Here is a 14,499-nt window from a genome sequence, read left to right as displayed (position 1 = left end):
GAGCGGTGACATCACTGAATTTATTTGCGGTCACAGCTGTGACCACAGGTAAACTCACCTCAGGTGAACTAATTGAACTCAGTGACCTCACCTCAAGTGAACTGATTTCAATCAGCCCTGCATCTCCTGGCAGAAAACTGTGTTTTTTGCCAACAGATGCAGATTTGGTGTTGAACTTTATACACCAAATTCCTGAAACAAATCTGCATCTTCTGGCAAAAAAAATGCATCAAACTGGGGTGTGGTATTGATGCGATTTTTTTTTGCCAGGAGATGCAGATTTGGTGCAGGAATCTGGTGTTTAAATTCCAGCACCAAATCTGTATCTCTTGGCAAAAAAAACCCACAAAAACAGTTTTGATGCTGTTTCGGTGCGGTTTTCTGCCAGGAGATGCAAATTTGGTGCAGATATTTCAAATCGAAAATCTGCGGGTTCATCCATCTCTAGTCAGGAGGCAGGGAGCTCTTATCTACATTTGTTCTATGCTGTCTACTCACCACTCCTGTCCATACGAAGGCTGCTGATGGAGGAACGTGTACCGAGACACATCATACTCCGTCCTTCAGGTTCACGCCATCCTTCTATTCAACGGTGAGCCAATCTCCTAAATGGCCTCTATATAATACTATGCATCAGTGACTGCTGAAAACGAAATCAGCTTTTTTCCAAGGCAACGAGCTGATTCAACATAAATGTTTATGATGAGACAAATATTTTAATACTGAACGCATCGAATTTTTGACACTTTTCTGAAATCTTTGAAACAAAGCAATCCCATGAATGGGGTTTTTGGATAACAAGAAGGAAATCCTAAATGGAGCAAGGGATATGCATCTGCAGCCTCCATTCTATTCATTACCTACAGGACTGATGGAAATAGCTGAGATCTCTATCTGGCAGTCCCATAGACAATGAATTGAGTGGAGGCCGTACATGCTTGTGTACCTCCACTACATTCAGGTTTTTGGATTCCGGAGCCCCGTTGTAACACCTGCCTGGATAAACAGACTCAGGTAGGATGTAATGGACAGACTAGAGGGAGGCCCCTCACCAAGCAGGACCCCAGAACCCTGAAACCCTTTAACCCCTATACAGGGATTTGGAATTACACAGGGAACTGGAAATCTCTACCCGTGGAAGGCTGCAGTCCGATGAGAGTAGTCGTCAGGCAGGGTCAAACCAGGAACAGCAGAACAGGGACAGAATCGGCAGGCAAAGGCGTAAACAGAAAACATAGCAGTGGTCAGATCCGGGGCGGGCAGCGAGGTACAAAACAGCAGGCAGAAGGGTAGTCAACAACAAGCAAGTCAGCGCACAGGAATCACAAAACAAACAGCACATGAGCCAGAATCAGAACTATCTCTGGCAGAGGCCAGCAGACAGGAGGGGGAATAAGAAGGGTGTGGTGTCTTCCCATTAGCTGTAGCTGAATGATTGTACTTCAGCTGGGAGACACCCGCCACCTACAGTCACCCAACGCTGATTGCAGCGTTACTGCAGATCCCAAGATAACCCAGCCCAGTGGATGATCGGAGCCTGCGCCCACCGGTGCTGCTGGCATCGACTCCTCTCCCATCACCAGCACCATCCACGGCAGGAACACTGCGTCGCCTGGCGATCGGAGCAGAAGTCGCTGGAGCAGACTCCGGCGGTGACGTAACACCCGTTCTAAGGATTATTGGGGGCCCCAGAGGTCAGACCTTCAGAAATCAGCAACTTATCCCTTATTCTATGGATAGGAGATAACTTGATTTTTTTGGGGGGGAAATAACCCTTTAAATAATATTAAAAGGAATTGAGAATTCTCTGCTATAAAAGCTTTTTACATTCTCTTCTACAAGGCACAAAAGACTCAATGATGCCAATAACAGAAGCCATTATCGTTTCAGAAGTGTTGCTAGAATACAGAATTGATTGGCAAAAAGAAAAGCAATTTGTCTATTGAGATCGACGGCATTCAATTCCATTTTTTTTAATCCCTAAATACCTATGCATTTCTCAATTGCTTTACTGCATTCACCCTAATGTACCATAAGTGAGGTTTTCTGTCCCCATTTACAGAGTATGTAAAAATATAACATAGATTGGTCACCACTGGCTTCATTAAAAACTAGCACCGGACCGGCTCAATGACAATTCAACCCACTTCAAAGCCCGGCACATAAAGTACAGCTCTTTTATGTGTAAAGCTATAGAGCATGGGATAATCATACCATTTCTAAGCCTTATTTTAATAATGGAGGGCTTTTCAGCAGACGTCCAAACTACTTCACTGCATTCAGTGAAAGTAATGGTGGCAAGCGTATTATTTAGCTATTTCGCACAATGAGGGTTTGGAAAATGTCAATATACTTTTATTTATCTGGACTCATTGGGATCCATTCTAATCATTGGCATTGCGATATAATAATGCGGAGCTCGCATTAATAAATAAACCCTCTAAGATGAATGTTGGTGCATTATTACTTATATTGTGTAGGCAAAGCATTATATAATGAGCTCTATTACTGCCTATTATGACGTCAGCTAAATGATGGACATACAAAGCACACATGGGGTTCCCCTTTGTCACAACAGGTATACAGTACATTAGATACATTAGTGTTCAGCAAATGTGAACTGACATAGGTAACTGGAGACCATAGACAGGGGATCAGTATATTTGTCCCCACAGGGAAGGAATTCAAATGCTTGACTCTATTTATACCCATAGCTTCTTTTTCTTTTTTTTTTTTAATGGGGGGGGGGGGTCTTTCACTCCTTTAAGGGTCTAGTTCAGAATGTAGTCTTATTGGCAAGGTTTTATGAGAATACATGTAAATTACTTATGCTAACTACCCTTTAAAGGGATTGTCTGCAGGATAGATGATAACTCGTTGATTGCTGGGGGTCCGACTTCTGGGACCTGCACCAATCGGCAGAACAGAATCACTTGTTGATCAGTGGGGGTCCGGCCTCTGGGACCCGATCAGCAGAACGGGGAATTTTATTATCCCCGTTAGAATGCAGCAAGAGCGCACATTCTAGACTGGTACTTCATTCATTTCCTATGGGGCTACAGAGAGCTGTGCTCATAGAGAATGAAAAAGACCATTGGTCGGGCATTCAATCTGCCAATACATTTTGTAATGAGGATAAAAGTGACTAGTCCGGAATAAAAACAAATCTACCTTCTGCCAGTTTGAGTCCCAGCGGTTGGACATCCACCATCCACATTCACTTACAATATGATATAATTAGAAATATTAGCCAAGCGAGGCTCCCTGTCACGGGTGTGTTATGAGTGACAGACAGTCATGTGGTTTCTGGCAATAGAAGGTCACAGCGTTTAGCTGCACAAAATGCTCTCTTTCTATTGTTCCTGATGTTAGTATTCATTGCATGAGGTAGTTCTACTGCTGGATTTTCATCTCTCTCCTTTAGGACCCAGCAGAGCCCTTCTTCCATCCAGCTGCTGATTTTCAGTATTTTCCATCTGATTAAATACTCCCATCTTACATGGACTGTTGCTGGTGATATTATTCCGTTCATTCAACCTCTAGATCTAAGCAGGTGTCTTCTACTCATCTGTGGTATTGTTGCTGTAACTTTGCTGAACTTCTACCTCAGTCATCTGTGGATAAGTTGTTCATGCACTTTTCCTCTGTTTGTCCTACTTGTTGTCTTCTTTAGTGTTTAGTGGGGTTGCCGAAGAGCTCATCCCATCCGTTCCCTACTTAAGGCCCAGCATTAAGGATACCTAGAGTCAGGTATCCGGCTCGGTGCATAGGTGTGGAACCCATCTAGACCCCAGGGACCAGTGGTAAGTATGGTCAGGGGTCACCATCTCTAGGTTCCCTAGACATAGGGTTTCCTTTTCGCCATTCGCTTGGTACTTCCCTGTACCTAGCGTGACACTCCCATCTCATGAAGAAAGAAATGACCAGAATGAATACAGTATATGAGATGTTAGGGGCAGACAGACCTGTCCAACTGCACAGGAGACTAAGAGGTAACGGGGCAACTTCCACCTCCAAAGCGACAAACAGCTTCTTTCACAGACACATAAATGGATATATTCTGATGAGTAGAGATGAGCCACCCCCCTATAGTTCGAGTTCGGTTCAGTTCGTCGAACGGAGGACAAGTTCGTCGAACGTTCGACGAACGTTCGACAAACCAACTCGAACCCCATTGAAAACAATGGCAGGCAAACACATACAAACACATAGAAAACACCTTCTAATGTGTCCAAAAGGTGACAAACAACTCCCAAGACACCAGAAACACATAGGAAAGTGACAAAGACATATACTCATGTGAAAACAAAAGAGCTGGTCGAGTAAAAAGAGGAGGAGACACAGATATAGGCATGTCATGCCCTTCTCAAATCATGTAAAACACAACAAGGGGACTCCAAGCAGAGTTTCCCTTTTTTCCAAAAATTGGGACACACACACCACTTCCGTGGCATCACTTGTGCCCCAGTTGCAAACTTCACATGTTGATTTGCATCAAGCACATTCAAAAATACGCCAGCCTTAACTGTCCCCAGGATGACACCGGGGTTGCAAAGTCCTTGCTGATCCATGACTTATTCATCGTGGATCATTTTTAAAAACACATCAAGGGAACTCCAAGCAGAGTCTCCCTTTTTTCCAAAAATTGGGCCACACACACCACTTCAGTGGCATCACTTGTGCCCCGGTTGCAAACTTCACATGTTGATTTGCATCAAGTACATGCAAAAATACGCCAGCCTTAACTGTCCCCAGGATGACATCAGGGTAGCAAAGTCCTTAATGATCCATGACTTGTTCATCTTGGATCATTTTTAAAAACACAGCAAGGGGACTCCAAGCAGAGTCTCCCTTTTTTCCAAAAATTGGGCCACACACACCACTTCAGTGGCATTACTTATGCCCCAGTTGCAAACTTGACGTGTTGATTTGCATCAAGCACATTCAAAAATACGCAAGCCTTTACTCTCCCCAGGATGACACAGGGGTAGTAAAGTCCTTGCTGATCCATGACTTGTTCATCTTGATGAACGTTAGTCTGTTCACATTGTCACTGGACAGACGCATGCGCTTATCTGTCAGCACACACCCAGCAGCACGGAAGACACGTTCAGAGACAACGCTGGCTGCGGGACACGACAAGATCTCCGTGGCATAAGTGGCGAGCTCAGGCCATTTTTCAAGATTGGAAGCCCAAAATGAGCAAGGCTCCAGTTGCACAGTCATAGCATCGATGTTCATTTGGAGATACTCCTGTATCATTCTCTCCAGCCGTTGACTATGTGTCAGACTTCTTGTCTCTTGTGGCCTTGCAAAGGATGGTCTAAAAAAGTTATGAAACGATTCCATAAAATTGCTGTTACCAACAGATACGGTGTTGCTGGTACGGTTTGAGTGATGATGACTAGACAGTCCCATGCTTGGCAAGTTACAACTGGGAGATTCACTCTGTGCACCACTGGTGTTTGGTGGAAAAGCCGAGCTAAGATTGCATAATAGCTTCTGCTGATACTCCTGTATACGTGCGTCCCTTTCTATGGCTGGAATTATTTTGCCAAATTTGGACCTGTACCGGGGATCTAAGAGTGTGGCAAGCCAGTAGTCATCATTACTTCTAATTCGGACAATCCTAGGGTCATGTTGTAGGTAGTGCAGCAAAAAGGCGCTCATGTGTCTTGCGCATCCATGCGGACCAAGTCCTCGCTGTGATTGTGGCCGTGAGGTGATAACCGTGCTTCCTTCCTCTGACATCTCCCCCCAACCTCGAACAACCGAAATTTGACCAAGGTCATGGGAGAAAGCAAGTGCGATTGGGGTGACAACTCAGAGGACTGTTGTTTTTTGGATGTTGAAGTTGAGGTGGAGGAGAGGCCACTTGTTGGAGCACTTGAGATTCATTTAAGCATGTTCTTTTTTTGTGCATCATCTACCTTTGTTACAGTTGTTCAGTTCCGTAAAAAAGGGAGCACATCATATTGTCCATGGAAAGTAGTAGACATCTTACTTTTGCTGGAAGATGGCCTTTCTTCAGCAGATGGTACTGTAACTTACCATCTACCCCATGGACTCAAACTTTTTTTCCTTTCCAACACGCCTGTTCCCCTTTCCACCAGCATCTGTCCTTTTGTCACTCATTTTGTTTGTGACGAGATTGGACACTTAAAATGTCGTAGCAAAAATGGAGAGGTGGTGTACAATGCCGAGGTGGTCTAGCTTTATTGACAGCTGAAGAACCAACACTGACTATCCCTGAAAATGCAACTATGGCCCTAAAACTGGCATCACTTTTTGCAATTTTAAAATAGCGTGGCAAAAATGGACAGGTGCTGTACAATGCAGAGGTGGCCTAGCTTTATTGACTGCTGAAGAACCAACTCTGACTATCCCTGACAATGAAACTATGGCCCTAAAAGTGTCAGCACTGTTTGCAAATAAAATTGCGTAGCAAAAATGGGCAGGTGTGTAGAATGCACAGGTGCTGTAGCTAGCTCGACAGCAAAGGAACACTAAGTTAGTATCCTAGACAATTTTAGTATGCCACTAAAAGTGTCAGCACTGTTTGTTTGCAATTAAAATTGCGTAGCAAAAATGGGCAGGTGTGTAGAATGCACAGGTGCTGTAGCTAGCTGGACAGCAAAGGAAGCCTCACTTTCTATCCCTGCCAATGAAAAAATGCACCAAGGAATTGCCTGAGCTGATGTAGCCAGATGCTGTTATATAAACCTCTGCACAGCGTTGACCTGCCTAGCAACAATGGCTATGAACGGCTGTAATGTAGCCCTGAAAAGGGCTGAAATTACAAGTAGTCCCTAATCCCTAAAGCGCTGTGTAGATTGCACTGTATGTCTATAGCGCACACAGCAGCAGCAGCGGGAGCGGGAGCGGGGATTGTCACCCACTCACAGCAAAGAGATAATGGCGGTGATGGGGAAAATGGCCGTGTCTTATAAGGCAAGGACATGTGACATGCACAGCCAATGACACATGCCCTTGCTTGTCTGGCAAAAATCCACTTTGCTGTGTGTATGTCTGTGATTTGCTGACAGCCTGGCCCACCCCACTGTATGCGCGGTTAGGGGGGGAAGAAAAAAAATATGACGATCACCATTCTTTCAGCACTCAGCAGCAGCACTGATCTAAACCCCGTCCCCCCCGCACACTATACGCTGAATTTTGATATCATGATTCACAGTGACTCACACTATTACAGTGAAAAGCCAGCTAGTAACTAGCTACGCCTTTTGGTGATCGAACCGTTCTTGAACGTAACTCGAACTACCGAACTTTTAGCAAATCGTTGGAGTTTGTCGAACAACTCGAACACCCACCAAAATCACTTGAACATGAAATTGGCGAACCGTTCGACTCGAACATTGCTCATTTCTACTGATGAGGGTATATATCTACTGTTGTTGCACAGGTGCCCTCTTCTGCCTGTGTCCTCCCTTGTGAGTGTGAGACCTCTTGTAGAAGTAAAGTCAAAGAATGGCAGCAATAAATGATTTGCAAGGCAGGTAAAGATGAAAGCAGGTGCAAGACAGCCATCTCACCAGGCAAAGACTCTACCACATAGATTAAAAAAACTAAAATGTTGGAGGGCGTGGCATAGTGCGGCATGTGAGAGGAAACAGTGTGGAGAGCTCCCCCTAAAAAACTAGACGGCTATCTTGTCTAAAATCTATTTGTGCCCACCTAATAGCAAAAGAACGCTGTAAGAACACACTGGGCTCTTAATATACCAGGCTCTTGAGATCAGTGAGTCTGCAATGACCAGCAAATGCCAGAAGGATGTTGGGGGAGCGTGCTTGTCAAAGATGGCGCCAATACAGTGACTGCTGCTACACAGGCAAACACTGCTTTCACTAAGCGGTTGGAAGAAGAGGTGAAGTTGGAAAGATTTGCACAATTTGGAGGGAGGCTTGGACGCCATGCAGCAGGCGGGTGCCCCCAGGGCTGCTTTTGAAGAACTAGGTGCGGTGGTGAATGTCCTAGAGGACTAGGTGGAGGAACAACAAGTCTCAGCATACCCATGCCCGGGCAAGTGCTCCTCACAGCTACTGTCTGTTGATTGGGATTTGGACCAACCAACATTTAAGGATGTTTTTGCAGTGGTGTCATTCTGTAAGTCCAACCTCTCTGTCCTAAAGGGCACTTTACACACAGCGTGTGACCTCCTTTCTAAGGGGGCGGTTTGTGCGGCGTCACAGCGACGTCACTAAGCGGCCGCCCAATAGAAGCGGAGGGGTGGAGATGAGCGGGCGGAACATCCCGCCCATCTCCTTCCCTCCTCTTTGCCGGCGGCCGCAGGTACGGTGATGTTCCTCATTCCTGCGGTGTCACACATAGCAATGTGTGCTGCCGCAGGAATGACGAACAACCTGCGTCCTACAACAGCAACGATATTTGAGAATAGAACGACGCGTCAACGATCAACGATAAGGTAAGTAATTTTGATCGTTAATGGTCGTTCATGTGCTTCACACGCAACGACGTCACTAACGAGGCTGGATGTGCGTCACGAATTCCGTGACCCCAACGACATCTCGTTAGCGTTGTCGTTGCGTGTAAAGCAGCCTTTACACAAGTAGGAGACTTGAAAGCGGACATCTCCGGGATGCACTCAGAAATGAAAATGGTCATGGAGGGGACGGCCAAGGATCACATATCTGGATTACAAAAAGTGCAATCAAACAGAACTAATGGCTAAAACTGATGACATAGAAAATCGTCTCAGACTAAACAACCTCAGACTCATCAGCATTCCTGAGAAATCAGTGGGGAATACTCCTACTGAACATGTAGAAAAATGGCTGAAAAGTATGTTTGCTGCTGATAATCTTACCCCTCTATTTCCAATTGAAGGGGCACATCGTGTCCCATATACACCACTGACGCCAAGATATCAATCTTGCCCAATCCTGGAAAAAGTCCTGCACTATGTAGATGTACTGCACCAGGGCTCGGCCGCAGCTGAGCCGCTCGGATCAGGGCTCGTCGGTGGCTGGCTCTAGCGCCTCCGGACCCGGGGGTCACATCGCTCTGAAGGGAGGCTGGCGCTATGTGAGGGGTTTTGGTGGGGAGGTTCACGGCCGGAGCCGCGGTTTTGGGTTTAAGTCTGTGACGCCACCCACAGGTTGTGGTGAGTTTGGACACCACCGCTGCCGTTGACTAGGCTCCCAGGGACGGTGTTGCGCAGCCAGGTGTTGACCGCTCTGTGGGTAGGGGGTTGATGTTCCCGGGGCCCGGTTGTTGGGGATTAAGATGTGGGGGTGTGGGCGCGTTGGCGCGATGCAGGGCGGTGCGCGGCCCGAGGGCACTGTTGTACTCACTATGACAGATACACTGGAGTCTCTGGTAAACCAAAAAGATGGTGGTCGGTGCCCGCAGCCAGCTGCGTCTGGTCCCCAATCCGGTTTGGTAGTTCCCGCCTTTCTCCTGCACCTTGTTTTGTAGACTTTGACTGCCTGCGCTTCCGCGACGGGAGTCCGCTCCCCGGCTTTGTGTGTGTGTCGGGAGAGCCCGTTTGCCCGCAGACGCTGGCCCGTGGGATCTCTCTGCCTGAGCAGTGGATTTCTATCCCCCTCGTTGGGCTGTTGTCTTCAGTCGGGACTTGGGTGGGAAAGGACTTAAGGTCCAGACCCCAATCAGTGAATTTGACTCGGTCCAGTGGTTTCTCGGCCTCGTTCTGGGTCTGAGTACCCCTCCTGGTGCTCCGGTTTCCAGTTGGTTCCCCGGTTCGGTACCGGCGGGCCACTACCCTGTCCCGGTCCCTTACAGTTCCACCAGCCGTCTTCCCGGCTCCTGCAGGCGGCAACCACCGTCTGCCTCCTGGCCACAGGGTATCCGGGCTACGACCCAGATCCCCGACAGACGTGTTCTCCTCTCGACTACTCTCTTCTCCTCCCTAACTTCATCTCTGTTTTTCCCGCCTCTGGCCATCTGAACTCTTCGGTGGGCGTGGCCAACCGCCTGGCTCCGCCCCCGGGTGTGAACGTCAGAGCCTGAGAGGGGTGACTCAGGGTTTTTAGGTTGGCTGCTGTTACCTTTTTAGGGGACTGGTGTTTGTGCAAGGGCCTGTCTGTGACTACCTGGCTAGTCCAGGGCGTCACATAGATAGAGACAACATTTTAAGATGCGCCAGGGACTGACATTTCCATACATGGTTGTAAGGTCTCCATATTCCAGGATTATCCGGTGGAGGTCCAAAGGACGAGAATGAAGTTCATCAAAGTCAAGAAACGTATGAGGCACCTTGGACTTAAAAGGCCTTGTCACACACAGAGATAAATCTGCGGCAGATCTGTGGTATATATATCTTAAGATCTGATACTGCTGAAATGGTACACTCAACAAATGATATTTTCTAGGTCTTGATGTCTTTTTTTGTTACTGTATTCTCAGTATGTACACTCCACAGTAAGGAATATTGAAGATTTCTTAAAGATAGCAAATCTACCCTTGCTTACTGAAGAGGAGAGATGTTGGCTGGATGGTCCCCAGTCACTGAAGGAGTTAAAAGAGGCATTGTCATCTATGCTCAATGAAAAGGACCTGGGGTTAGATAGAATTCCAGTGGAGGTATATAAAAGTACAGTGATTTGCTACATATTCAATTGTTGCAACTATCGGTATATAACTGTAAAGAACAGGCATTACCACCGTCTATGAGGGAGGCCTTAACTGCTGTGTTGCCTAAACCAGGTAAGGACCCCCAGCAACTGGAGTCATAGAGACCCATACCATTATTAATAGTAGATATTAATTTTTTAGCCAAATCAGTAGTCTAGACTAGTGGAAATTATTTCTAAACTGATTACACCCAGACCAAACTGGCTTTCTACCAAATAAATCAACTTAAGTAGTCTCTTTCTAAATATGCAATTCCCAGCGGACCATGGGTGGCCATAGAGTAGTGGTATCATTGGATGACATTAAAGCTTTCAACAGTTTTGGAATGGAGTTATTTATGGGCGGTAATGCGCAAAATGGGGTTTGGGTGCAATTATTGTATGCGTCTCCAACAGCTAAAGTCAGGGCTAATGGTGGTACACCCGCAATTTTTAAATTGTATAGAGGCACTTGGCAGGGATGTTCGCTGTCCCCCCTCTATTCACAATTGCTATTGAACCTCTAGCGGCGGCGATTAAATAGAACAACTACAAGAAAAAGGGGTTAAAATATGGTAACCTGGAGGAAAGAATAGCATTATATGCCGATGAAATGCTGTTTTTTTTGGAAGACTCCAAAGAGTTATTGAATAATGTCATAGATATACTTAAACAGTTCGGAGATGTTTCAGGCTTTACTATCAATTGAGGCAAGTCAGTGTTTCTTCCCCTAAAAGCGTGTGTGAGCCAAGTGTCCATTATACGCAGCTGAAAGTAGTGGAACAGTTTAAATATCTTAGAATTAATGTGTGAAATAAGGAGCTTTTGTGACGCCCTGGGCGAGCCAGGGGTCACAGGTCACAACATCACATGCACTCCACATTCCCTGCAGGTACACCAAGGCTAACCTAAAATCCTTGTTGCCTTCCTCCAGGGGCTGGTGTTCACACCAGGGGGTGGGCCAGGTGGTTGGCTCCGCCCACCGAGGAGTTCACAGCTCTGGAGGCGGGAAAACCTGGCAGATAGAGTTTGGAGTTTGTACAGATCAGTTAGGGAAGTGAAGGAGTAAACAGTGAAGTGGAAGTTAAGTTAGGGAAGTGAAGTAGAAGGAAGTGGCAAAGGAGGACAGTAAGAGTGGTGACAGAAAAGAAACAGTTAAGAAAGCCTGAAGTTAGTCCGGGTGTGTGCCCCGGACTGTGACAGCAAGGTCAGCAGACAGCGGTGATAGTCTGCAGGGGGACTGTTTGGAGGCTGCTGGAAGGACTGCGGATGGGTGGTGACCCGGCGGTCTGGAGCAGTATACAAAGAACAGTCAGCACCAGGGCAGGGGCCTTTCGGATCCCGGCAAGGCTAGGAGTCGCCATAATTTGACAAATCCGTCAGTGAAGGGGACGTCTGTCTCCCAACAACCAAGTCCCGATTGAAGGCAACAGCCCGACCATGAAGGGGAGACACCATCACCGCCAGGGCACCAGTTTCCCAGGGCCAGCGCCTGCGGGCAAAAGTAGAGCTCCTTCGGCCCAGCTTGAAGCCGAGGAGTGGGTAACCGGTGGGAACCCATCGCTACCAAAAAGGACTTTACATAGGTGCAGGGAAGAGACCGTCACCGCTAACTACAGGGAACCGCAGCACCGTGAACCATCCGAGGGACCCGTCCAACCAGCCGTTTGTTTACCGAGAACTGTGTCGTGTTTACTGGCTGAGTGACTACCTCTGTGCCGTGCGGCACAGCGCTGTCCCTGCGCCCCTGCACCTCCACAGGCCCCATACCCGCCTGTCCACCATCCCAACCCCATCACTGGGCCCCGGGATCACCAACCCCTACCCACGGAGGGGCAACACAACAACTGGCTGCTCCACACCATCACTCCCGGGATCCCCAGCCAGAGCAGCGGTGGTGTTCACTCAATCACCACAACCGTGGGTGGCGTCACGGACAATAAACAATCCCCACACCCAAACACCCCTTTCACTCTCGGGCGAGGAGCGCCGCTAGAGTCCCCGGGATCCAGCCCATCGCTCGAGCCACCGAGCAGCAGCAGGCCGCGGCAGCCGCGGCAGCCGGACCCGAGCAGTGGGAGAGCGCGGCGTCCCCTCCTCCGCCCGCGACAACTTGGCATCACGAACAGGATCTTACCGCTCTGCCGTCTGGTAGAGGTGCGCCTTGTTACCGCCGGAGGTGTCCGGCCGAAAAATTTCAGAAGCCGCCATCTTTGGCGCGAAGAGTTCCCGCTCGAGCGTCTTCTCGAGTAGCAGAGGCGCGAAGGCCAAAACCCCGCCCCGAGAGAGGAGGGGCCGGAGAGAAGCTAAAGGGGACGCGATGGCGGCTGGCTGCATGTGAACACAGCTATAAAAGCAGGGACGCCAGGACAACATACAACAGGAGTTTCTCCTCCCTGATACCTGCCTTTTTCAGTATATTCAAGTGAAACATGTGTATGGCGCTCAGAGTAGGTTGAGTAATTTGGACGTCCAAAAAGATATTGTTTTACAGTCAATATGCTTGCTAGGTAACACACAGGGTGTAATACCTACTATATATGACTTTGTACATTTGGATAAGAAAAATATGTCGCTGTCCAGTTGTGCTACTATATATGATGATCTATTATTTTCATTCCTTGAAAAATTTCCATTAATGGTTGAATCAAAAAGTGGAGTCCAATGTTGGGTCTATTTTGGAAGATGACTGGATGACAATTTTGAAGTATATTCCCAGACTTTCACTTAGTGAGCCTAAAAGGTTTTCTCAACTGCTAGTTTCCATAGAGCATATAAGTCACCAGATTTGCTGTTTAGAGCAAGTAAAAAAAGAGATTCCAATTGCCTTCGGTGTTCGGGAAGCGACACCGTGGGCATGCTGTCACAGTCATCTCCCTGTCCTTAGAGACTAGTGACAGCTCTAGGACTTGAGCCTCTCTTCTCCATCTGGGACTCTACATTTAAATGTTGTTTTGTCTTTCTTGGTGCTGAAACAGTTAATGTCAGTTTTGCTGTTAGCAGCTTACCAGCAGTGCATGGCAGCTGCTCCGCTCCACGCCCCTTTGTGTTTAAGTAGTAGGGTTTCCCAGCAATCTTTGCTGATTATACCAAACCATTTGTATTCTGGCCGCCTAGGTGGAAGGAGCTGATGTAGATTTGTCCTGAAGTTGTATCTTCTCCATTCTGGTTATTTCCCTATTTGTCTCACCTACCTTCATTTTGTATTAGCGATGGGTCTAGTGAACTTCACCTTCCCACTCACTAGCCAAGACTATTGTAGGGTCTTCTCAGGACTTCAGGTTCCTGCTCGGTTACAGGTGCGTAACATGTATTGGGTCTGGCTAGAAGTGCAGGGAACAGTGGCATGTAAGGGCAGGAGGTGTCCCATCTACCCTCTCACTAGAGTCAGGGCCCACTATTGTTATGGTAATCCTAGTGCCCCCTTGTTTGTGTTGTTGTTGCTGTAGTGATGTGTTTTTCGTTGTGCATCAGACATCTGTTGGTGTGAACGCACGTGCCACGCGGATAGCATGACACATGCTTTGGTCATGCCCACATTTAAATGCCTTTTGGATAATTGTATTAAATCTCATTGAAATGTCATATGAGTGTACAATTGCCAAGGAGCCATTGGTTTGTATACTAGGCAGTGTGGAGAAGGTCCATACGGACAACACTAAGATATTGGCTGTTGCAAGATGTTATTTGTGGCTCAGAAACCGGCGGCAAAATATTGGATTTCTGAAAATACCCTGCAACTCATAAAGAATGCATCCAACAGGTTCACTCCCTAATTATTCTTGAGAAGGCAATATATCAGAAGAGAGGAAGGGAGGCTTTTTTTGATAAGTTATGGTCTCCATGGATCTATTTTTAAGATGGTTACGTGAAGTGAATGGAAAAGACAGAA

Source organism: Anomaloglossus baeobatrachus, chromosome 6, assembly GCF_048569485.1.
Source record: "Anomaloglossus baeobatrachus isolate aAnoBae1 chromosome 6, aAnoBae1.hap1, whole genome shotgun sequence".
NCBI lineage: Eukaryota > Metazoa > Chordata > Amphibia > Anura > Aromobatidae > Anomaloglossus > Anomaloglossus baeobatrachus.
The sequence above is the reverse complement of the archived record's forward strand: the minus strand, read 5'-3'. Positions refer to the sequence as shown.